At 37.8% G+C, this 26,559-nt stretch overlaps 1 protein-coding gene across 6 annotated transcripts in view; it reads left to right on the forward strand.

Moving 5' to 3' along the window:
* APBA2 (amyloid beta precursor protein binding family A member 2) overlaps window positions 1-26,559 on the forward strand; it is an 85,428-nt gene that overhangs the window by 22,677 nt on the left and 36,192 nt on the right. The window contains exon 1 of one of the 6 annotated variants that reach the window (XM_066195910.1): window positions 24,119-24,185. The exons of the other annotated variants lie outside the window; for them this stretch is intronic. The gene's annotated coding sequence lies outside the window, so the exon portion shown is untranslated. Of the gene's footprint in view, window positions 1-24,118; window positions 24,186-26,559 lie in introns of those variants that run through there. 6 annotated transcript variants of the gene reach the window in all.

The raw sequence follows: 26,559 nt of genomic DNA on the forward strand, positions 1-26,559 counted from the left end.
CTCTGACCTTAGTGAATGCAATTTCTCTTTTCTTCTAGCCACTCAGGCCACCACTACAGAGATCATATTCTTACACCTCTGGTGTGACCACATCATCAAAACACTCCATCCTTTTCCATTAACAGTAGTAGTAATAATAATAAATTTAAAAATCTGGTTTTTAAAGTGAAATCCTTAAAAGTTCTATGTCTCCTATTTTATTTATTATCCAGCAACCAACTAGAGATACAGGACTTTGATCATCCATTTATTATTGCATCTAGTAAGCAGGTTAGGCCTCTTCCCATGCTGGCTCTTGCATGTAGGAGAAGGTGTTAAGAAACTCTTGAAAAGATTTATCTATATCCTTCATATAAATTAAGTAAATTTTATTTTCCTCTACTACCTACCCACCCACCCCCTGCCCCCCAAAATAAAAAGGAAAAGGCGACTGAAGTGCTAATACTGGTGCTCACTGGATTGACCTTGTATCAGTGTCCTTATGTTCTCCTTTGCAGCAGAGGCTGTTGGCTTTTACTTTGGAGCTGAACCAGGAATTTGCTTGGCCATGGCAGACCTGATTGTTGTGTGTTTGACTCTCCACTGCAGCTATTCTGTCTTGTACTGCGTAATAGGAATAGTAAACCGTAGTAGACTCAGCTAATTTCCTCTGACTTGGCAAACTACCAGCACAGGGAGGAGGAATGCATAGATTCCCTATCCTTCTCCTGAGAGAGAAGAGGAAGAAGTGTGATATAGCTCTTCAAATCTACTTCAGGTCATTCTTCTCAGTTCTCACTATACTAATAATTTCTTTTGTCCAATGCAATAATGTAATTAAAACTAAATTTCTGTCTTTCTCCAACAGGAATTAGTAAAAATATTTATGGAGTATAGGAAATGATCCCACTTTCTCTAGAAGCAGCACAAATTAATTACTTTTAGGTAATACCAAAGAAAGGCTATGAAATAAAAAAATATATTAAAACCAGATTCTACTCAAATTTTCAGCTTCTGTATGCACATCACATCCATTGCCTTAAACTATTTAAATTACTTTGGAGGTATGACTGTAAGGTCTCTAGAGAGATGAATGAGAACTTCAGGAGTTAGTTAAGGCTCTTATTAGAAGCATGGAAATGAAGTTATTTGGGCATTGAGAGTACCTGTGTTTCCTGGTGCAGGATACCCTGCTTGTTTGAAGTTTTAACACCACTGGAGATAAGGTGAGATAACCTGAAACTATTCTAAACTCCCAAGCAGTTTTGCTACCTTCTTTCCTCCTTGAAGAGTTCAAATTTTCCCCCATATATTACTCCAAAATTATTTATTACATTTCCATCTACCTTGCTTATAGGCCTAAGTGATTTCTTGCCATTGTTCAGGAAAGATAAGTTTCTGCTTTTATAGGATTTCAATATAAGGATAATTCACCAGTGACACAGCCATGTCAAAAGTGAGCAATTTAGTATCAAATTACAAGAATTTTGTATTGTCTGTACTTGAACAGATGGTACCCTTACTCATTTTGTGAGCATGAATTACTACCAAGGTTAAAATCATTTATTCACTCTTAGAACTGCAGCCAATAGCTTACTATCTAGCTACAAGAGTTTTCACATCCATCAGCTCAACCAGTGATCCAGCTCTTGGAACATTATGTTCCTTTTGTGATGCTCTTGGGAGGACTTAAGGCCTCAGAACCAATGGCTGAGCACACATTTCTTTCATTTGTCAAATAATAGTATGGAGAATCATCTTAGAAAAAGTCCAGGCATGATTCAATACATTAAAATGGAGCTATGTTGTAGAAAAACAGTGTAATAGAAATTACTTAAGGCCCCTTCCTATGTATATTGTAATTTCAAGTTATGTATTCCTTATAAACTAGGAAGTTTAGTTTTCTGTGATCGTGAAGTTCCAGTAAAGCTTTGGAGACATTTGAAGGAAATTACTGTGTACTTGGGGTTTTCCTGTTCTTGGGTACATTTTGTGCTCAGCTGTTTGGACAAATTTCAGCTGAGGTGTGAAAACAAAGTTGAAGAATGAGAAAATGCTGCTGAAGAACAACTGTAAAATAATACTAAAGCCTTTAAAATCTTACAGGTAGGGATTTGATAAGCATACAGTAAGAGATTTGCCCTGAGGCAAACACATAGACAAGTGAGCCATGAAGAGTCAGCAGCTACTAATTCTACAAACCCTGTGAAAGAAGCAGATGCCGATATCATCTTGCACCCTATCCCTTGCCTCTACTGGCTTTTCCCAATATACCCATTTTCTTTAGGATAAGGGGGCCAAAGCTGATGCACAGGACATGCAAATGACAGAGCACATTTCTGAAATACATCAATTTACCACTTTTCAGAAACTATAGATTTCTAGAGGCCTGCAATTCAGAAGGTCTCATGTTTTCTGAAGTAGATTTCATTGCCCCCGACAAAGCGATAATAGCTTGAGCACTGTACTGACTATTTTTTGAGACACAAAACTGAAAAACTGAACTCGATTCAAACTACCTGCTTGGTTTTCATTTATTGGTTGTATTCACCTTGAATTTGCTGTGGATTTTTTTGGTTGGTTGGTTATTTTTGTTTAGTCTTTTTTAAGAGAGAAGTAAGTATTTCCCCTTAAACGACTTCTTACTAACATTTCTCTTTTGTTGTAATTAAAAGACATGGAAAACCATATCATACATACCTGTAACTCTTCTGAATGGTTCGGGTCCTGCTTACACAGAGGGATCTGAGAACGTTTTCTTGTCTCATTTTCTGCCTGCCTACAGTGCTTCTTCCCAAAGCACATATCCTGTTGCCTTTATCTGAAACATGACCACAGAATGGAAGCAGTTAGATATACTGTTATGTTAATAGGTTGATGGAGAAGGGGAGGGGTATTTTTCTTAATAAATGTTGCTTTATGAAATATGCTGAGATTAAAATTTGCTGACGCTAATTGGCTTGCTTTGTGAACTCATGCTTTTCTCTAATTAGGTAATGGCTTCCCAGCTGCAGTGGCTGCTTGGGGATACCAGACTGATGTGAATTACACTGTCTTTGCAGTGAAATGTTGTAATACTGACAAAAATTTGTTTGCATAGTATAATACTGCAGCCTAGAACCAAAGCTAAAGCAGCATGAATACTTTGATCTGCAGCTATGAGATTCATTCAAATTTCATTGTGCAGAAATTTTTACTGAAGTAACACACTGAATAAGTTCTTTACCTCTGAGTGATCCTACTGAAGGACTGAACTGAAGGTGTTTATAACTGTGGGATAATGTATAATACAAATATAGCTCTGGCTTTCCACTGCTCCTTTTTCCTCCCCTCTCTGAAAAGAGTTCTATTTGTGGCACTTCTGCCTTGGTTTCTCTGCTACAGTTTTCCACTTAGCAGTAGTATAAAAATTAATGGCCCTATCAAAGAGATAGTAAAAACTTTATCAAGATCCATCTTCCTGTGCTATTTCACATACATTTTTATAAAACTGCTTGCTCTTTTTTTTGAAAAGCACCACCTCTGTATATCTGAAGATTATTAATAGGCACAAGACTTGGTCAAGAGTGTAAAGGAAATCTAAGGTAGAGAGGAAAACTGAGTCCCTTCCAATTTGGTGTCCAAGATAGAGCCCTTAAGTATTATAATGTTCTTAATCTTTAAAGTTGCACCAGAAGAGGCACAGACTCTCATCATGTGCAGTGCTAATGGACTATATCCCCCCTTCTCACTCTTATGGATAATGTGCTCTCATTTTCCCGTTTCCCCATTACTGTCACTTCAACTCCCAGAACCAACAGTAGATTAAACTTTGAAATTCCAACCTCCTAGTAAAAATCACACCGTCTACCTGTTGTTTCTTTATTGAAGAATTGGCTTTGAATGAAAATTTTAATTAAGCCTAACTACGAGGTTTGATAAAGAGTTTTGAAAGATGTTACCGTTTCTAATTAGTTAATTTTTTGCCCCCTTACAGAGAAATCTCTTTGGAGTTCATTCTGCAGTGATGGAACTATGAGGGAGATTCTGTGGCGATTGTAATACAAAAGAGGGTTGTTGCTCATAAAAATCAAATAGCTGCTCTTGAGGATTCTGTTCCAATGCTTCTGATGGCACAGAGTCTTTCCAAATGCAACCACTTTTTTGTTTTGTTTTGTTTTTATTCAGAATGGTTTATTTACTCTTTTTATTATATATCTAGCTATGATACTTCAGTTTTGAATATGTAATATAATTTAGTGAGGTTTAGTTTATTTTTAAAAATATATCTTAAGATATTCATATGATGTCTATAGAAGTATTTTCCCTAGTTGATTTTTCTGGGAAAGGTTATTTTAGAATGTAGTTAGCAGTGATGGCTTCTATTAATGCAAGCAGTGAACTAATCTGCACTTCACAAAGCAGAATCTTTTATCAGGCACAACACAGGCATGCAAAGAGATAAGAGGAGCAGCAGGTCTCCAGGCAGTGGAAAGAAGGTACAGATGGCAAAGACTGAAGGAAGGTTTTTAATGGTAGAAATGGCAGTTGACATCTAATATCATATATGCATTTAAAGTGAACCCCGTCTTCTCTAAATCTCAGACATTCCTGCTGTTTATCTTCCACGTAACAGAAACCCACCAAAAATAAAATTACAGATTTTTTTTCAGAGGTACGGGGGTCAGCCTGAAGAATGGTGTTAATGATCCTGTGGTGAAGCTATGCTGATTAGTGACTTCCACACTTTTACTCCACTTTTAGAAGTTTGTCCCAATCTGTGACTGTCCACCTATCTTACCTAAAAGGTTCTTTTGAAAATCAAGAATGAATCAAACGTAGTAGCAATGTCTCTTTCCTTAAGCCACCTCTCCTTGCCCTGTTTGGTGCAGGGGCAGCAGAATGGGAGGCACTGCAGCTTGGCTGTCCCTGGATCCCACTGCTTGGGGGAGCCCTGAGCTTGGCAATTAAGTGGCTTTCCAGCTGCCAGGCACCAACTGGCTCAGGTTTCAAAGCCATTTCCACTCCCTACTTGTTTCTTACTTGTAAAATATTTAATGGCATATCCTAACAGTGCTCTAAAATCTTAGAAGTTATTTCCAGATACAGAAAGGAGTTAGTTGCAACCTCATATTCTGATATTGCTTTCATTTTATTTCCAAATGTTATCTAAAAATACCCTAAATAATACATCATGTGCTTATTTTTTATAACCCCTTGTTGGTTCTTAATGAATAAGTAAATATATTTCAGATCTTGCAAATAGTGGCCTAGACAATACACGTGCTCTACTTCAGAGGTGCAACTCAGCAATACATAAAACAGACCTTGGGTTTTACTGATCATTTAAAGAAAGAAAACAAAGGAACATGCATTGTTTCCAAGCCTTTGACATGCTGAAAGTGAGAGAGTAAGAGAATACAACTAGGCCTTCTTTTAGTGAGGAACAGGATTGTAAGGGAGGGAGGAGAAAATTAAATCAGAGTTCTCTCATTTAAAAGTGTTGTTAGTCTTAGACAGAATTCCCCATCAAATTTCTTTCCCCCCCACCCCTTTCTGCTGCAGTTACAATACAAAACACTCTCCAGCATATGCACAGGAACCATTCCAAGGAGAACAAAAAATACCAATCTGAAATAGCCAACCCAATCAAAGTTTTATAGACTAAGGAAACACTGGCAACATAATTTATTTTAATGGACATATTAAGCTTTCACCATCTGTTCTGCCCCTAATTATGAATGCCAAAAGAACATATTTCACAGTTAAATCAGTAAGATGTTATTCATGCACTTATATGTTACTTCTACACTAACACTTCTGCAGTGTTCTCGTGCTGCCTACGCAATTCAGAGCAAGCTGCTCACATCTGAAATTGAATTTCTTGGTTAAAAGTATTTTTCAATAACTGTTTCAGTGGGAGAGTACTTAGTGTAAAACATATTTTTAAAGAATAATTGGGAGAATTAAAGCCTTTTGTTTTGGTAATGACTTGCTAAAAATCAAGACTGTGGACAAGTCTTTTTCTCTGCTTTCTTACATTTTATTCCCCTTGTCTGTCTAGATGCTGTGCATGCTGTATGTGTGTACAGTGCCTGCTGCAACTGTTGTTCCAAGCAGTGTATCCTCACTGGAGAAGGTAAAAGGGAGCAGCTATTTTTGAGAAAGAAAAATTGAGTAATTTATAATGCTCACACAATCAAGTCGAAAAACAACAAAAAATGCTACAAGTGGCACTTATTAGTGTTTATGTGGGAGAAGCAAAGGATGTCTTGAGTGTACAGTACAACAAGACCCCTGAATTCTTCTCCCTGCATGAGACATCTCTGTTCCTTCCTTGGTCAGCTGCGAGGCTGTGCCAGCTGGAGCTGTGTGCGACGCACGAGATGAGTGTTAGCGTTAACTGCTATGGTACCACCTGACATTTAGTGGTGCAGTCTGTACCATCCTTTATCCTGCCCTTACAGAAAATAAAGTAGATAAATACTCTCTTTTAGTCTTCATACACCATGTCTTATTTTGGTTTAACCATTTAGCCATTAAGATTTGCTTGGCCTTGGAAGTGGTAAGTGTGGTAGTTGTGTGATGCAGAAGAATCTTAGTGCGAAATAGGGGAATCATCAGAGTGTTGGACTGGTGTCCGAGGAGCACAGCTATCATCCAAGTAGTCTGCAAACTACAGGATATCTTTAGCACAGAAAATTATTTTAGTACAGAAAGATAGAAAGATATTTTAGTATAAAAAACAGTAGAATGGAGTGGAAAAAATGTAATTGATATTATATGGTTTGCTGAGACTGAACAAGAAACAAACTCAGCAGAGCACTGGAGTCTTACAAAGAAGGATCTGAATTTTCTGCTGCAATATGATATATGTTCCTGTAAAGGGTGGAAGGAATCACCATTTTCACTTGGTTCTTTTGCAACAAGTCAACTGGATACAGACTTTTTTAATACAATTGTGTGGAGATTGACCCTGTACTAGCAACCACTAACTAATTTTTTGTAACAGTATAAAATTTATAGGACAAACTAATCAAGATATGTAGATTATAAAGCGCTGCCTAGAGACAGGGGGAATCAAAGAAATTGCCAGTCTTCTAGAGAATTTTCTAAATGAAAGGAGGTAGGAGATGCCAGGAAGTAGATTCTTTTTTATAGAATCAGAAGGAGAACAGAAATCCTTTGTTATTCTAACCTGGGGGAGAATTCTTCCTTTATCTGCACAGGCATAAAAATAAAATGCCCCAATATCCTGTAGAAGCATCAGTTTGACAGAAAATGTCAGGAAATGTCAAAAGTAATTCTGATTTAAAATAAATGCAACCTATTTGTCTCTGCAAATGGTTAGAATTTAGTTCTGCTACAATCTGACATGACATCCTAACATGCTGAACTTTCAGTTTACTTTCATTCTAGAATTCAATTTTGCAGACTCAGTTTTTTTAAATTGTGGTCTTTGAGCTGGTTGAATGTAATTTTTTTATCTTTTTGTTGAATCCTGAGCTATTCAGAAGTTGAAACTTCATGTCCTGTAGCTGTCGACAATGAACATATGCTCACTATCTGAAAAGAAAGGATAATGCATGCATTCATTTTTCACTTTCATTTATGCTTATGCATGGATATATGTGTATGGGGACTTTGTCTCTGTGGACATACATGAAACTATCCAAACGGGCTCCTATGTATTTGAGGACATATGACAGTAAAAAGTGTGATGGCAAAGGAATCCAGTGTCAATTAAAGGCATTTTCTTACAGCACCATTTAAAATATCCCGGTTTCAAAAGAGAAAGTTTCATTTTATCCTTAAGAGTCACTAGGTATTAATTACATTAAATTCTATTCATCTCTTATTTTAAAAAGGGGAAAAGAGGTTGGTAGATGAAAAGCAGAAGAAGAAATTTAAAGGTAAAATTTTGTGCAGGGATTGAAGTTTTTAAATAGAGACTATGTTAGTTCATTTATGTGAGTACGTGTGGAAATATGTCCTTGAGCCATTGACACAAAATTATAGGAATGCTGCGAAAAGGAATTGTATTCACTTTTCTGAAGTATCTTGCAATTTACACTGGCAGTTGGGAAACTGCATGAGACCTGTAATATAAAAGCTTGGAAAAAATGCGTGTTTAAGTATATCCACTACAATTATGTAGGAAAATCTCTTCTAATATGAGGCAATACTTGGAGCATCTTTAATTTCCAGCTTTTAATTTACCTCAGTGATCTGGATCTCCTTAATACTCTTGGAGTCCCTGTGCAGCATCCTTTCTTGTACAGACTCCTTTAATTACAGCAGCCAGCAGCAGTAAAGCAGTGCTGGTGTTCTGTGTTAGCAGGTCACCCTGGCAGGCTCCTCATACTAAACTGAGGGTTGTTCACACATAACCTGATCCACCTTGTGTGCTTGGGTCCCTGCCTCAGCTCATACCATTGAAGTTTGTGATGCAGATTGTTAGTGAGGATAAAAACGTTATGCTGAGAAGGAGGCCTTTTGTGCCTTCATTACCTTGGAATAATCAGTAAGGACAGGTTTTTCCTTGGTATGTTTTTATGATGCTTGTCTGAAGTCAACGATAGCACGTTCTGTCGTGCCTCCTAAAGACATGGCAGAGGTTTTCAGGCAGCAGGTGATGTGGAGATGCTCTGTTTGCTGTTCCTCAGGTTATTCAGGACAGCTTGTTACTGACAGCAAATCTGCAGGCATTCAAAGCCTGCATTACTTGGGTTTGTCTGAGACACAGACAGCATTGATTACTGTAGCATGTTGTCAGCTTTGCTGTGTCAGCAGGAAAAATTCTTTTGATGTGGAGAAATAGAAATAGAAGGCATTCAGTGTGTGCTTAGCTCCATTTGTGACTGCAACACTAAAGTGATACCATCCCAGCCAAAAAATGGCAGAAAATATTTTTCCCTTTTCTCCTCGGAAGAATATTTTCTCAGTAGGACTATACAATTTTATGGATTACTTCATTAAATAGAAAAAAAAAAACCCCTTCCATTTTTTTAAAATACAAAGACTCTCTTTTAACAAGTTCTTGATTGTCAGCATGCATTTCTGTAGTTTGTATTAACCAGCCTCAGAGATGCAACTTCATGAGCAAGATGAGAACAAGTTCTTTCTCCTATCTCCTACAGTGGGAACATTCATCTCCAATTCTTCTTGCTCATGTTCTTTTTAAGAAGCCCTTGCAAATAATTAAAATTTAAAAAATGAAGAAACCGCAACTCTCAGAAATAATTGTGGCTGTTAGCCAACATGTGCAAGACCAAAGGTCATGACTACAGGTGGTTAAAACTGGCCAGGAAGAATGGCAGAATCTTCTGTTAGAACAAATATGGATTAGTAAAGTGCTGCCTTCCTACTTGTCACTGTTGTCTCTTGGTTGGCATTGCAGAATTAAGACTCAATTAAGCCACTTATTATTTGTAAATACTACCAAAGCTTTTAACGATATTACTCATGATCTTAAAATAATAAAATGTCCGTGCTTTGGATATGGATAGATTAATTTTCACCAGCCTTTTCAGTGATTATTCAAGGAGGGTCACAGTAGTAGTCTGTGCTTATGGATGTCTTCTATACCCAAAAACATGGAAATTTGCTTCTGTGGCAAAAATTTCAAACTGGAAATTTGGTTGAATCATAACTAGTTTTTTCCAGTTTTATATGTATTTCTAATTTCTTTGTAGTCCATTTTTTAGACGCATATGTGAATTTCATTCAGCAGTACCTGCTCTGAGAGTATTTCCATATATTATAGTAACAAGGTCACTACTGAAAGTAGACTTAGAAAATTTTGAATACATGTTTGGAAAATATTTTAAAGAACAAGAAAAGGGAAAAAAGCTTGATAGCTAATTCAAAAAATTTAAAATAACCTGAAAGCTACCAAGTTGATTGTTACTTTCCTGTCAACCTCATAGTTTTGAACATGCAGCTGCCTTCCCACCACCTCCAATGATACTCTCAGCAGCTCTAGGAAAGGCCAAGCATAAATTGCATATGCTTTGGAAATAATGAAATTGAATAGACCCAAGGCTGCAAAGATAAACCAAACACACTGGAGAAATCATTTTTGTCAATCCTTTTTGGTTACAATATTCTTACTGGGTGGCACTTGTAATACCCACAGATTTGGGGGGTTTTATTTAACTGAAATCCTTCTAAATAGCATGATAAAAATAAAGACAGCTCTTTGGTAAAAGGTGAATTTTAACATCCTTTGCAGGCATCCCTGTCTCTGCGCAGCAGACAGCATATAGTGAACACATTTGCTGCTTTGCCACCTAATATACATGAATTAGTAAACACATATTTAAGTGAGTCAGGAAGAAGTTCTGTCCATTGGTACAACATTCTATGAATTTATAGATGCATTCTAGATTAATGGTTTTGATCCCTAAAGTTAAGTATCCAGGCACAAAATTGTCAAGATATGCAACAGCTATGATTTACTTTGAGCCAGAAAATCTCATTATCTTTGTGTTACCAAATGTTAAATCACTGCCTTGAGGCCTGTTTTGAATAGCTTAATCATGTGAAAAGGAAAAAAAAGATGGCCCTTACTTTGGAGATGGTACTTACTTACATTTGGAGACAGAGACATAACTTTAAACAACTTGAAATCATAAAAAACAGAAGTAGAGAAAAAGAAAACATAAAAGAATAAGATGTGAAAATCTAAAATCTGAAAGTGAAAAACATGTAGTCCATAACTTGGATTATCAGCAGGTACTCTTATGCAAGAAAAGTGTGATACAATATTCCTACTGCAAACATTCACAATTCAACACAATTCAGAGTTCAATTCTTTTACAGTAAGACCCACTTACATGGCACAATAATGAATTTGACATTGGGAGGAATGGAATGAAGGATGGAAGAAGATTCAAATATGCTAGTAAAAAAAACAAAACAAACCAATATTGATGTGGCACCCACCTTTTATCTTTACAATGTAAAATCAAAATACTCCCTTTTTCAGTCACTAATTCCGAGTAGAAATTTGGTTTTGCACTGATTAGATTTGGGTATCACCTACTGGTGGAATGGAATTGCAAAGGTTTTGGAAGGCTCCTGGTGCAGCACCTGGAGACTGAAATACTCAGACATCCACAACAGATTCAGTACAAGGACGCGAAATAAGCCTTTATCTTTTAGACAGAAGTCTTCATACACAGAGATAATTGTTTTTAAGGTGCAAGACAACTGTATGGTCATCATGTGGCAATCTAAGTCTCTAGGTTTTCTTCAGAAACTTTCTTCAAAGGTTCCTAATCACTCCTACATATCAGTGAGATTACTGCAGACGTGAAATTAGGGCTCTGTAAGCTGGCAAATGGTACTTCTGGGAAACTCTTGAAAAGTAAGTTTGTTTTTTCTAAAAATAAATCTGCTTATTTTTCTGGTTATGTAGTCAAGCCTAGTTAGAAAGGAAAAGATGGTTTAGCTGTAACTGTGGTAGTAGATGCAGGGACTTTTCCTTGAGAAGCATTTAATTTGTCCTTGGTAAATGCTTCTTGGAGAGAAGGCATGTTAATGAAATACCTCTTGTGAAATGGACATGAGTTCCCAAATCAGTATTAAGATCTCTCCTGTGTTGTACTTTACTGAGCAGTAACAAAGAGTTGCTGTAGCTGATGTTAACTTGTGTGGGGCCTTAATATTTGTTAACCAAATCCCACAGTACTCTGCAATTGCAGTGCAACACTACATTCAGTGTTTTTTCCTAAGGTACTAATGCAGAGAGCACACTACTTTAACCTGTTAAAAAAAAAAAAAAATTGCATTCCAGAAAGATTGCTTTCAGCAACTTCGCCTGTAAACATCTATTACATATCTCTTTAGAGATATCCAAATTTTGTGGAACACTTCTTTGCCCAGAAGTGCCTCAGGTTAAGAATTCTGTCTTTGATTACTAATTTTTCATCCCAATAATTTGACCTCCTGATAGATGAGGTGAGGTGATGTTATGCAGTGAGTTCTTCTGGTATGCCCTAATGCAGTGAAAGTTCTTGTATTTGCCTTTTTTAAATTTTAACAAATATTTTGAGTGATAATTAACTATCCTCTGTGGGCAAAATTCTTTTTAGTCTAAATTGCCTATCTCTGCAGATAAGAGAATAGACTGTCTGTAGTGTTGATTAAAGGGGGATTTTCTGACCTAAATGTTTAGAAAACTGGTACACATTAATTTTGTGTCAATTAAAATTCAAATTTATACAGATGATTATTAAAAATAGTCCTAGTAATAATTCCTGAATTTTTGTGAATAAAAATAGAAAGTTAGAATTAATAGCTGCCTCCACATGTATCAACTTACCTGGAAGGGGAGGAACTATCTTCGAGCTGTTCACTGGCAGAATTTGGGTTAGGTGAAATGCTGTGCTTGCTTAGAGGAAAAACAGTCATCAGGCCCAGTATCCCATCTCTCAGTGTGGCCAAAAGCTGATGTGGGAAGATAAGAACAGAGTAATAGTTAATGAGACTTCTCCAAAACTGTCTACCTATTTCTCTGCGGTCAGGAGACTTTTTGAATGTGTTTTGCCTAGGACTTTTTCTTCCCTGAGGAAAGAGGCACTGCCATCGAATCCTTCACCTTTAAAAGACTTTAACTGAGCCTCAGAAGTAAATGAGACTTCTTGTAAGAAGAAAGATGCAAGTTTATTCTGTTTTACTCGAGACATTTTGAAGCCAGGTGTTGCTCACAAGTACCCTCTGCCTCCCTTAAGGTCAAGTCTGGTCTGCATTTTTAGATGTTATTTACTAACCTAATAGAAGGAAGTTTGAGGCTGAAGTGCTGATTTGGGAACCAGGAAATAAAGGAGCAGTTCACATAGTTCAGGTACTTTAGTCTGGGTCCTCAGTGGGTGATAAATATGCACGTATGAAATCAGACACATGGCTCCACATGACAGGGGTATGGGTTTTACACACTGATGAGCTGCTCCCATGCTCAAAGCTAAATGATTCTGCAGCTTCTATGCTGTCCAGCATCTGAAACAGCCTTTCAGGTCAGCTGTGCTCTGCAGATACAAGGCTTAGTTCTGCCAGATCCACCAGTGAGCCTGTGCATGCTGCTTCTTCGGCCGGCTTCAAAGCAATGAGTGTGGGATTTGATTTAATATTGGCCTTATAGGTGGCCCTGCTGGACCTGTAGTGACTTAGTGAAAATCAATTCAAGTACAGATGCCAAAGCATCATTTGTTTTCCCTTTATGCAGCGTGTCCTAGTCCCCATAGCCATAGGGAACAGCAGACGACAGGAAGGACCAATAATCCATTTGTCAATACCCATTTAACTGCAGACCTAGTTCAGAGCACATCCTTCACTGCTCACATGGCATTGAGCACAGCGTCCTGTCAGGTCACTGCGTGGCTCTAATACCAAATAGGAGTTTAGGGCATTGTGGTTAGTGCTTTGTGTCCAGTGACCATTTGCATGTAAACCTGCTAAGCTGTAAGTGTGTCATTCAGAGCACAGTTAAATAACTTTGCATTCAGAATTCTTATTTAGAAGGAAAGGTCTCATTTCCATAAGGTGTATATATACAAATCAGAGCTGGTGGGTGTAAGGTTTCAAGCCATCCTGAGGATCTGCTACAGTGATTGACAGAGTCTTTATATTCTACCCAGTTTTTTTTATAAATGGGAGAGGATTTTACTGATGTGCAATTTGTGCCTTAGAAACTGAGAGGAAAAAATCTTTCTAATCTTGCTTTTCAAATGAGGTGATCATCTACTAAGGAGCAGTGTGCCTGAAATACAACCAGCTGCAAGCTACAGATATTTTTTCAAAGGTGGAAAATGCAAAATCCCACAATATAATTCACAGTTAAAGTCTCTGATTATCTTCATTATCTACTACTCTTGTTAAGTCTTTATTTTGTAAAAGGTCTTATAAATTAACCCTGCAATTTGCTAATTATGCTGAACAAAGGCGGTCTATTTTATCTTGAAAAGACCTAACATAATAGTCTTTACCCTTGTTTAATTCTTTCAAAAGATTTTTTTATATATTTACTAAATCTACTAAGTATTTGTGTGAGTTTAAAAACTACAGTGTTCTATTAAGGAGTAAACTGCAACCTAATCCTCTTATACTAATTAAATGGGAAGAGTGTTAATGAGGAACGTGTCAATTGTCAATGCCTGAAAAATCTAATTAGTTTGACTCATTAAAATGATGCTGTCAGTCCTTTTCCTGTAACATTTTAAAGAAAAAATCATTTTTTCCCTGTGGTTATCATACGTGAGTCCGTGAAACCATTCACACAACTTGAAGGTCAATAGTGATAAAGAGAAACCTTTCTGGGGAGTTATTACACTCAGGATCAAGACGCTGTAAAATTTGAGTGTAAATGGTTGGGTGTGAACCTCTAACCCAGCACTTAAACCCTGAGTTATGGGGAAGTTAAGCATCTCCATTTTCTGCTATAAATGAAGCCTTTCCAGTGACCTCCCTCCACAGCTCTTCTAAATTGCCCGTCTCAGTATTCCAACCACCCTCCTCCAGCCCTCTTACCATTCACTGAATGGATGCTCTCCGAGTCGGGTTGAAAATTTATGCCTTAAATGGTACAGTTTGAAATGTTTTGTAGAATCTCCAGGCTTTATTTCAGGTGACCTATTCTGCATTATTCCCTTCTCCATTATTTTTCAAATGGTATACATAATTTACCTAACCTGAAATTAGTATTTATTGAAGGAAAGCCGTATTTTTTTATTTCCTCACAAGGCTGGAGAAGCACATACGTGAAATCATTTTACAATGATTAATTAATTGCCTGTGGTAAGCATTTCCAATTTTATTGTGTTAAAAATTTGAACAGATGTATAAAGAAAAAAATTCAAAGGAACTTTTCTTGGTAAATGGTAAACTGAAGTATAAAATCATTTTTTAAACATTAATTTCTTGTACACCATGTATTTTTAAGTAAGTATCAAGTTGAAGAATTTCTTCTTCTTTTGCATGGAAAAAAAATGACAAAATTTTTAAATAATGGCATTCTAAAATGTACCCTCTTTTCCAGTGCCGTTATGTTTTACTTTGATATGACATCACCTCTTTGCATGAAGGGATTCCCTAAAATACAGACTTTGCTGATGACATTTATTTCAGTGAAGAAATTTGATGGCAGTAAAAGCAAAACATAATAAGCAAAACATAATAAAGGCATAGTTCTATAGTATTAAAATAATAGAGCATCTCTCTGTAAATTAAATTGAGCCAGGATGAGAGTTGGCAGTATTTCTGTGAAATCACAACAAAGAATAAAGGGGGTGGAAAATATTTTTTAAATATATATATTTTTTAATTTAAAAATAAAGCTGTATTGGTGAGAATAATGTTTTGTGGAGTTCAGGTTCACCAAGTCTGTGTGATTTCCTTGTGTATGTGGAAATACATCTACAACAAATGAAGGGTCTTAAAAGCCACGTGCCTGGCTTTCAAAAGATAGGAAGATGATAAAAAGGGTTGTCAGAAATGTTTTTGGGATATTTGCATCCATGTTGAAGAGCTAATTCTTAAACAGCCATAGCTTTCTGAAAATTGTCACGAAAAAACTGATTTCAAAACACAAATAACAGGAATATATGAGGTTGCTGTATTTTAGGTGGAACTGGATGTGACCAAAATGCAGCATTTTCATTATGTCTATTTAATGGTGATGTTGAATTCAATAACTCTGCCTTATAGTTATCTGATGTTATTAATGGATAAATTTATCCCGTGGTAATCCCTAAAGTACTTAAATGATGATGTTTAAATGGGAAGATCACATGTTTTGAAGTACTGTCCCAACCCATATTATTGTCTTGGCATTCCTCAAATATCCTTTGATAAGCTAACTCATCTTTCAGACTTATTTTAATATTAGAATGGCCCCATAACTTTTCTAGAGAGATTCCTAGGGTTTTTTTAGTGGCAGAAGACATTGAAGGAGATGAAGTTATAGATTTACTACTTATACCTATGTAGTTATTAATATTATACTTATATAAATGTCTATAAGAGATATACTTGCTTGTGTATTTGTTGTGTAACATGCATGACCTGCTAGAGAAGCCTCACTTCCATCTGCAGCAAGTGGGAGTGTGTGTGTCTGACACACAGCTCCAAAAATTAAAGGTTTCGAATTCGTGATGAGCTAAAATTATTCTTGCGTGTGTGTAACCCTATTTAGCCAACACCCATCGGGTGTTTTTATAGCTGTGTGATAGCAACAGAGTCCAAAGCTTGCTCCAACAGCTTAAATTTAACCAATTTCCCTTCCCTTCTGGCTGCATGTCAGGTTCAATAAAACCTGTTTTTGTTGTAGCCAGCAGTAATCTCAGGTCCAGCCTCGGGTTGCCGAGGCTCACAGCAGTCAGTGTGGCTGCACCACAGCAGCAGGGACTCTTCTGCTAAAGGGAAATGGTCAAATTTACAGCTTAGACTTGTATTCTTGTGGAAAAGAATCTCAAGGAACCAAGAGATGTTATATTTTTTTTCTTTCTGTGAAGATCTTTTTATTGCAGTTTCATTTTTTTTTCTCTAGTAGCATTGAAATTTGGAATTTACACATCTTGTCAAAAGTACCGATCCCTCACCTTGGATGAAGACCCCAAATCCTGCCTCACCTTTCACCTCTACCCCCAAGTCACTCATCACTGTATAGATTTGGTGGCTTAAAAGGCTCTTCCAGGAATTTGCCCTGGCAGACTATTATTTTTTCCATATTGTAGACAAGGTAGATTTTGTCTGACCCTTATAGAACATTTCTGATTGCACAATACACTTTACAGTCAAATTTCAAAACGCTGAATTATTGTAGACAGAAAGGAATAATTCGATATATTGACATTCTAGGTGGAATCAGTTTTACTCCTAAAGTAGTATTTAAATTGACATTAGGGGCCAGATGCGTAAGTTTTTAGTGGTTTTCCAGTGAATAACCTTTTCCAAAGTATACCAGTTAATGGAGATAAGAAGGAAATTTATTTCAATTGGCTGGGTTTTATGACCTTTTTTGACCAAAAATATGCTGTGTTAGACTTGGAGAACTTGCAGTAGGTGATGGTTTTGCATGTCAGTCGTGCAAGGGCAGGTTGTGCTGATACAGATTGTGCTAATAGAACCGTGACCTCGGGAGGTTTCACACAGCTGCCTCCAGCTTCAGTGTCTGTTCCACTGTTGAACTCCAGCCACACGGCTCCCCATTGTTACACCAGCCTCATGTCATGCTTAGAGGGATCTGTTATCATTTAGTGCAAGTCAGTATAGAATTCAACCTTGTTATAGAGATAGAAGTGTTACCCAGGAAATTGCAAGATGACAAGAAGCATACAAATTAGCAAGAGATAAAAAGATAGCCAGACTTTGGAGTAGCCTCCAGAGTCAGCAGAAACTTACTCTGCAAAGCACTGGAAAACTTTGTATAATCCATTCTAAGACAGACTGAAAATTCTACCAGAATGGATTGCAGATTGTCTCAGAGTGGCTGAATGTGTATTAATTGAGTGGCATGTATTATTTATGCATGATAATGTTATATATAAACATAATATACTTTTCCCTTACTCCTGTATCTCCTACCCTTATTCCTATACATCCCATATACTTTTCCCTTATTCCCATTTAATCAGGAGATACAAGAATTGTAAGAAGATACTAAAATTTGTATTTATTATGGAATAAAATTCAAAGTTGATGCCTCTGCATTGCTAGCACTGTAACTTTGTGTGCTTGAGGGGTACTTTTTCATTATTTGAAACTGATCTCTTGGAGCACAGCAGTCACAAGAATAAGCCATAAAGTCTCATTGCTTTAATTTCGGAGTCTCATCTTATTCTGTTGAATACAAATATTCTGCTTCTGTGCTTCCCCCTGTTTATGGGGCCTTAAATAAGGTTCAGGTTTTGGTGGCTTTTTCTCTGTAGCAGGCTTAACACTGCAAAACTGGTATTTGTCCTAACTCTCACAACTGTATGGATGCAGCTCTTTGAGCTGGGGAATTAAACCCTGAAGAATGATTAAACCACATCAACAATAAATGTTTATTTAATAAATTAAATATGTGATCACACATTTTTATTGCTGCTGCAGGAAATAGCTAATCTTTTTAACTATAAAAGGTACACTCAGCTGGGATATATGCTCAAGAATACCATCTCTGCAGTGCCATTGAATTTTGCACTGTCTTTAGCATTTCTATGTCTGTTCTACTTTTATATTCAACTGGTGGGTGCCAGTTATAGAGCAGTTTTAGAATGGCTTTTACAAGGTAATGATTGAATTTTAAAAACTTACTAGATTAAACCAAACAGAGCAAATACTACATACCATGAAAAGAAATGCAAGAACACAATTCAGAACGTAAAATCTTTTTAAAATAGTTGAATCATCTGAAAAAAACCTTGATATCACCTGGTGAATAGCACAAAAATGATTTTCAAACCCATAGAAAAGTGATTTTAAAGATTTCACTCTCAGGTGAGGTAATCAGACATCTCAAATGTACTTGTTCGTGTTGATGTGGTTTAACAGACATGCCATTGCACATCATCTCCTGTCTGCTGGTGGTTTCAGGATGAGGAAAGGTGCGTTAGGTATGGCTGCTCCACAGATGATGTTCATGTCTTCAGTGCATGCACAGTTCATATTCTACTGAGAATGCAACCTGCACACTGACAACATTTTGTTATAGCTCAGTGGTAACTCAGGACAGGCTGCTCCATTTTAAGAGCATTGCCTGTGGATACAGGGATGTGTATTTGCAGTATCTAATTCACTGCAGCCATTAGAGCTTTAGGCAGAATTTCTGCAAAACTGCAAATGAAACAATCCTGACATACAGAAATGAGCATTTGTTATCTCACAACTTGAATTTCTCAATCTGCTGTCAGTTGTTCAACTAATAAAATAGGCATGATAATGATTAATAATGGACATAATATTTTCTTTGTTTGCCAATTCAGTGATTTTTTTGTGTGTGTGTGTGACTACCTCAGGTTCACAGTAGACACATTAGAGGAAGCAGAGAATAATGAGAGAATTCTTTTGGTCTTAGCTACACAGGAAGACCCTAGTGGCTACTCTTGAGATAACTGGCAAATCATGTATTTTAATGCCATCTATTTTTAGATGCTGCTCGTTTTCACTTCCCCCACACACTTCCCTCACTTCTTTAAGAATTATTCTTGCTTTGCTTCCCATGAAAATCTCTTGCTGTTTTCTAAGTCTCTATTTCAATTATGTTAAGCACATTCAAATAATATATGGATGATTAACTGAAGCTCTGAAACACTGAGTAACACCAAATCTAGAGTTGTCTTTAGATATTTTTCCTCCTGGCCTATCCCAACTGTGCTTGTAAAAAATCAGAGGCAGGTGGTATAAAATAATGTGTAATCATAAAATTGTAACACAGATGTACACTGTGTGAGAATGGGGAGTTTAAGTTAAAAGTAAGATCATAAATCGCGGCTTTACCATGTTGTTACTACAGTTAACAAATCTAAATAATAGTTTAAATTTGTAAATTCTGGCTTTATTTTTGCCCTTACTGAAAACAATGGATTGTGTACAACCAGACACAGGGTCAGAGTTAGATGAACCCCAGCTGCTCTCAGGCTCTGCAGGTGAGCTCCAACTCACAGCACTCACTGTGTGAGCCAGGGGCACTGGAGGAGCACAGAGCATCTCCTTCTTCTCCCCTCAAATCACAGAAGGTGTGTTTGGTGGTTTTCTGGTTCGGCTGTTCAGAGTGTGTAAAGTGCTGTGTTTTCTTTTGGGCCTGAGGCAGCCCCAGCCTGACACTAGCCCAGCAGGGAGATGGGAAACTGGGTCTTGATAGAAGAGACTAAGAAAATAAAGAAATACTGAAAGACATCTGACTACAGTGTCGATTTTATAAAGTCTTTTGACAAATTGTCATCATTTTCTAAAGGCACTCATGGAAAAGAGAGAGTCAGATTAAAACAGGCTAATTTGGAATGGAATTTCATAGGACCAAAGAAAATGCATTTCTGAATCTGAAGAGGTTTCTGCCAAACAGTATTTGGAAAAATATGTATTTCCTTACTTGTATTTTGTTGGATTTGAATGAAGGAAGTGTGAAGGAAAAATGAAAGATAAATATGGAAGTCCTAGATAGCAAGTTGCTGTTAATTCTATCCCCATTTTATGTTTGCCATTCTTTTTTTTATAACATTATCTAGAAGAGGTCAAACATGTGAGGGTAGAAATACCTTAAAATAAATAGCAAGAGAGCTCATTTAAGACTTGTCTCCTCTCAGTCCTCTAGTTCTTGTTGTGGGTTGAGAAGAAAATTCTCTTGGATGAAAGAAGAAATGAAGGGATTGTTTAGATCATTTTGCAGGAACCAAGACAGACTAGGAAGTTCCTAAAGTTAAGCTTTAAACGTCCTGGAAATGTCCTGAGTTGTCAGCAACACAGACAGAACATTTCTGGTTTATTTCATCCATATCTGTTTGTCAAAGCTAGTTTTCTAAATGGCTTCTGACTATTTTCAGTCACTTCCCACAAAAATTAAACTTAGCAATTTAAAAATTCTTCATCAAATGTATTATTTACGCACAAAAACTCATAGAAAGAAACATACAAAGAAAGAAACTCATAAATTCAAAAGCCTCAGAGAAAAGGAATAGACATTATTAACAGGCCTGGCTAATAAGTCCTACATTAGGATGTGCCAGCCTGAGTGAGAGAACTTCTGTAACATTGAGACGGCACTTGGAGGGTCACGACATGACCCTAATTTAATTATGTTGTGGTGGTCCTCATTGTTGGAGACTCCTTCCATCCCCAGCACTAGAATGTCAGTGTTACCCAGGCTCACTGTGCAAGGGGGACCAGCATTCCCCTTCCTCCTGTGCTGTGTCCCCTCCTCCCTTCCCTTTGTTAGAGACTGTGCTCCTTCCAAAATCCCATGTCACGTTCTCAGTCTGCTGTCACTGACACTGCCAGATTAGGGCTCCAGTGAGAGTCAGGATCCCAGTTCCACCTGCTTTTAGAGGAGCTGGCAGTCACCCTGCACTCTGCTTCTGGAGATCTGCAGAATCAATTCTCATGGTCTGGAGAGTCAGCACCACTGAAAAATGAAGTTAATGGAGTTTGGCCTTGGGGAATCAAGTGGCTACAGACTCTGACATAGTCACAGCAGGCTTATGCTCTGTTATCAGCTTATTAAAAATTCCAGTTCCCAGTCTAGGTTCAGTCATAATGCCTCTGGACCAACTTAGCAGATGGGAGCCTATTAAGTCTTCTGTAATGAAAGCCTACTGAGAAATACTATGAGTTTAATATTACAAATTGTTTTGAATTGAAGTTAGATTCTTTTCTACTTTAACTTATCTCTTTATTGGAGAAGAGACTGGTATAATTAGCATAAAGCCCTCAATCATGAATTTTCTGATGCAGTTCTGTTGAAAAATACTGTTATCTCAGTTACAGATGCACTGAGTAAGTGGATGAATGTAGCAGATCTAAACATATGTCCGTGTTGAGAGGGTTGGGTGTTGTTTTTTTCTGTTTTGCAGCATTTCTGGAATATGAATGTATAGGGCTAACATATGGAATAGCTTCAGTGAGCAGTGCATCCATGGCACAGCTCAGCAGAGAGAAGCAGGGCTGTGGGCTGTCTGTGCCATGGGCTTGCCTGGCAGTAAATTGTGTGGCAGTGCTTATAACTTACATCTGAAGAGGGCTTATAAAGAGTAGAACCAGTTTAATAGCAGTGAGATTGCAGAGGATATCTGTGGAAAATAGGAGGTATTGAACAATTCCAGGGAAGCAAAACTTGAGCATCAATTTTGTCAAAACTCACAGAGGGTGCAGATATCTGAAGTGTGGGAGAAAGACTGAGGAGTAGATGGAAAAACAAACCTGGGGAGGAGAAGGCACAGGAAAGAGGTGTGTATTTTGTATTTATTGCAAAATAAAGTGAAGATATCAAATTCAGGCCAGTTAAATTCTTAGGTTCACCTGTAAGTTGGAACAGCAGGGCTCAAAAATAATTTGGCTGTAGATATAAGCATACAACAGTATATTTGTTGCCAAAAGAACCTAACAGTGCTCCCCTGCCCCCTCAGATCACTGTGCGTGTTAAGTATAAATAACTTGTTTTGCTCCCACTAAAATGCTATTCAGTTTGTGAATCAAGTATAGATGCAATGCAGTTCTTTAATCACAGCCAGCAGTATGATACTGGGTATTTCACCACATTTATAATTGTGTACCATTTTCCATTTTTAATGCTAATTTAATAGGTCTCTTTTACTGGGTAGACAGTAAAGAGATCTTTCTACACAGGTGAAAAGATGTAGAAGTGTTAAGGTTGACAAACCCCTCACTACAGCTGTTTGAGATTAGGTGCAGCAAACTCAGGAGAAAGCTAATGAGTATAATGAGCACTGATTAGAATGAATTCCAGCTGTAACCCAGTAGTCCTGTTTCTGGGAGCAGAAGAAATTGGTTCCTCTCTGCATATTCTTTTTTACTCTCACATGGAAATGCAGCATGTGTTTCCTGGAGATTGATTTTCCTTTCAACATTGAGCTGAGCCAGGGAAAATTAAGAAAAATAAAGTAAAACCATTATTGAAAGAAAAGCATTTTTACTGAGAACCCTGTGTAACCGGTCCCTTATTCACTGATGCTGACAACACTGATGGAGATTTAGTGATGCACTGTACAACTGAAGTCAGGGTTTGATTGTCTCAGCAAGATAAAATTACTGAATCCCAAGGAAGGTAAACAGGGATCCAACACTGATCCATGTTCCTAGCAACACTTCATCCCAGCTGCAGCCAGAAGTGGAGAAATGTGCTTGGAGCGATGCAGAAGTTTGGCCTAACTCTGCTGTCAAGGAGGGAGGTGAGATATAAGTAGGAGGGAGTCTTACACCAAGCAGAGGAAATGATCTGTAGGCTCAACTGGAGGCTTTATTGATAAAGTGCCTCTGGATCCGGCAAATCATTACTCCTCTCTTCACTTTAGCATTGAGTATTATTAAATAGAATTCCAGGATTTTCTCCAATTTCTCATTTTCTCAAGATACCTATGATGTTAGAAGGTTACAGTAACAGATGTGAATATCAGCTAAAGTACTAATCCAAGCAGTCAGGGACTCAGAAAGCTTTGTGCTGTAGTCTGAAGAGCAGAACACATAGTAAAAATTTGGTATCTGTTGCATTTCTAAAAAAAAAAAAGGTCAAAATTCTGTTTTTTTTATTTTTAAAACCTGGAAGATTAATGTCACTGTAGGTGAGAAGACAGAAGAGTTCAGACCTGTGGCCCTCAGGAATGTTGCTGTATGACATGAAACAGCTTAAAATATTCAGGGTATGCTAAACCTAATCACTGGCTAAAGCATTTTGCTAGGAAGCTTGAGAGATATTTTGATAGCGGAGAAGGTTGCCCTGGCTGTTCTAATATTTGAGTTAAAATACAGCTGTGTGTTTCCTTGACAGCAATGTATGCACAGTCCCATAAAGAGCAGTTCTCAGACTGGTGTTTGAAAACTTAGCTCAGTAATTCTGATGTGTTGGTACAGTTGGAGAAGTTACATTTTGTACTTGAAGATGCTGTAATCACTGCACATTCAGCCTGCAATTCATGGGCTGAAAATAACAAATTCTGCCTTTTTATTTCAGTACTTTGCTACCTTAAGAGTAGTGCCTGAGAAGATTACAAAGGAGGCCAACTAGAATTGTAATTATTGTGCAGAGATTGCTTTGTAACTTCAGTTTCCATAGCATTAAGCTCAGCATTACCTCTCACCAAAAAATCCGGCTTGTTTTGCCTCAGTTCCAGCATACAGGGGTAAAGCACTGTCCTCAGTCATTGCTCAGGCTGAATTAACTGAAAACCCATTTCCCATGTCCCAGTACATCAGTGCTAGGACATGCTTGAGAGGAATTATTTTCTCTATTTCTTACCACCTATGCTCTGAAAAATTCCCAGTCTGCCACTATTTTTTTGCAAATTCTTCCCAGCACAGTGCAGATTCTGCACATTAACAGGCCCCAGGTGGGGCAGGACTGCAGTGCCCAGCTGAGAACCCTCACCCTGGCAGGTCCCCACAGCTGATGGAGATCCACTCATCAGCCACCCCAGCTTCCCTAGGCTCCTCCCCTGCCTTTTGGCTCTCAGATCACATTCAGGTGGCTTCCTGCAATGCGTTCTAGAATATCTACATGGCACTGGATTTTTCTGCAGGTAAGTAACATCTTTGAGCATTCACTACTGGAATTTATAAAAGGCTATCACTGCAGAGATACCACTTATGGCAGTTTTAGGGCCTGGATACTAAATGAAGAGTCTCAGATGTGGGTGGAAAAACTCCATTACAGTGGCTAAAAAAAGGGTTCTAATCTCCATATGCTTTAGGAAAATCTGAGTCATGGGCTTCAAACTGTGCTTGTTAAAGGCTCTGTGCTTCTGTATCTTCAGCTACACTGTAGTGGCTTATGTGCAGGGTCAACTGCACTGTAAATATTTAAGTATTGTTTAATATGGATAGTATTTCCACTAGAAGATTGAGGCCATTGCAGATGAGAACTTTTTATTCAGTAAGAGGCACTTAATTTGTTCTGTTTTTAACCAAAAAAAAAAAAAAAAAATTGGTTAAACCTGATGGTATCTCTGTAATTTTCTTGCAGTGCCATTCAAAACTGTTCTAGCACTCCATCTTAACTCATTTTAGACATGCTTGTACTCAGACCTGAAATGGTCACAGTCATACAAGCAATTTGTCTTGCTTGTGGGCAGTTTTTTGCAGCCTGTGCAGAACATTGCAGTATTGTGACTTAGATTACTCATTTAATCCAATGTAAAATAAATTTTGTTTATACTGCAGTCACAATACAGAAACACCCTTAGTTTGCAGTAAGAGCTGACTAAATCAGAGGTAACCCTAGTGGGTGGATGGCTTGGTGTTCTGAGTTTCTTATAACTGACTCTAAAGTAAAAAGGCATCATTACTAAAGGAATAGTGGGCAGACAGACTGCATTGAGAAAACCTTGCAAGTCTACTAGTTCTTCCATTAGTGAGGAGGGGCAAGGAAGCACTCAAACTTTTTCCTACTCTGTTCTTCTCCTTTAAAACTTCTCTTCAGATGCACTAGTCACTTTAAAGCTTTATTCTGTCAAGACTAATTCTGCAAGGTAACAATAACTAAAAAGGGCTCCATATGCTGGGTTCCTTTCATACCTCCTCCTGTGACTAACATCATCTCTGCTTCGTATTTCAGAATCTAGAACCCATGTTTCAGGGTTAGATATGCCATGTGATATCTTTGCAATAATCCATAGTTACATCAGATCCCTGGATTTGTCATAAACTAAGGATTGGGAGTTTTCTTGTGGTATCAGAAGTTCTACAGGGATATCTATAAGGTTCTAGGTTACAGTGACAGAATTATTTTCTAAGTTCATAATGCCTAAGAAATTACTCCCTATATAGCTCCACTAATCCTCCAGCTCCATGGCAGTGTTATTGCTCAGGCCTTGGGAAACTGGTTAAATCAAAATGTTCTTGCAGTTGTGCAGTGCAGGTGAGGAGCCTGAGCTCACTTCACACCAATGAAGTAACTGCACATGTCAAGTTTATCATAAGGATACAACGCTGAAATACAGAGAAACAAAATTCTAAAAGTATTTTATTTCTCCCTTCCAGATGCAGCAGATCACACTTGTCAAGCCTGTCTAGAATTAGCGATTTTCTTTAACTATTTTTTATAAAATTCACATAATCTCTGTTTATTTAGAATCTAATATTTAGACAAAAAAAAAAAAAGTAATTTAAAGTAGGGCAAGTGTTTTGCAGGAAGAATTAGTGAGCTTTTACTGTAAATATGTCTTTTACCTGGAATATAGATTAGACTTTGAAAAACAGAGAGATCTGTTGCCGGGGGGTCTGGATAGATTGGAGCATTGGGCCACAATTAATTTAACAAGTCTAAATGCCAGGTTCTGCACCAGGGTGCTGGTTGACAGTTCAGGACTTAGCAACGTGCTCTGGCAGCCCAGAGATCAAAGCACGTCCTGGGCTCTGTCAAATGCTGTGACCAGCTGCTCAGAAGAGAGGATTAGCCTGCTGCATTCAGCACTGATGCCTCCTCACCTGGGTGCTGTGTGCACTTCTGGGCCCCATCATTTAAGAAAGATGTGAAGGTCCTTGTGTGTGTGCACAGAAAGGCAGCAGAGCTGGTGAAAGGCCTGGAAGGAAGTGTTCTCTGAGGGGTGGCAAAGGGCTTTGGGCTTGTCTGGTATGTAGAAAGGAAGCTGAAGTGACCTCATTGCCCTCTACAGCATCCTCTGGAGGGGAAGTGGCCAGGGAGGTGCTGAACTTCTCCCCAGAGAAGGTATCCAGTGATAAGACGCCTGGGAATGGTTCAAAGCTGTATCACAATGGGTTCAGACTGGACATTAGGAAGCATTTCTTTACCAAGAGCATGGCCAGATGCTGAAACAGACTTCCAGAGGCAGTCAATGGCCAAGCCTGTCAGTGTTTTAAGAGGCGTTTGGACCAGGCCCTTAAAGCATGCTTTAATTTGGTCAGCTCTGGGTGATTGTTGCAGGTCCTTTCCAA

This window comes from Chamaea fasciata, unplaced genomic scaffold (genome assembly GCF_029207755.1).
Source record: "Chamaea fasciata isolate MVZ Bird 193981 ecotype frontalis unplaced genomic scaffold, bChaFas1.0.hap1 SCAF_14, whole genome shotgun sequence".
In the NCBI taxonomy this organism is placed as follows: domain Eukaryota; kingdom Metazoa; phylum Chordata; class Aves; order Passeriformes; family Sylviidae; genus Chamaea; species Chamaea fasciata.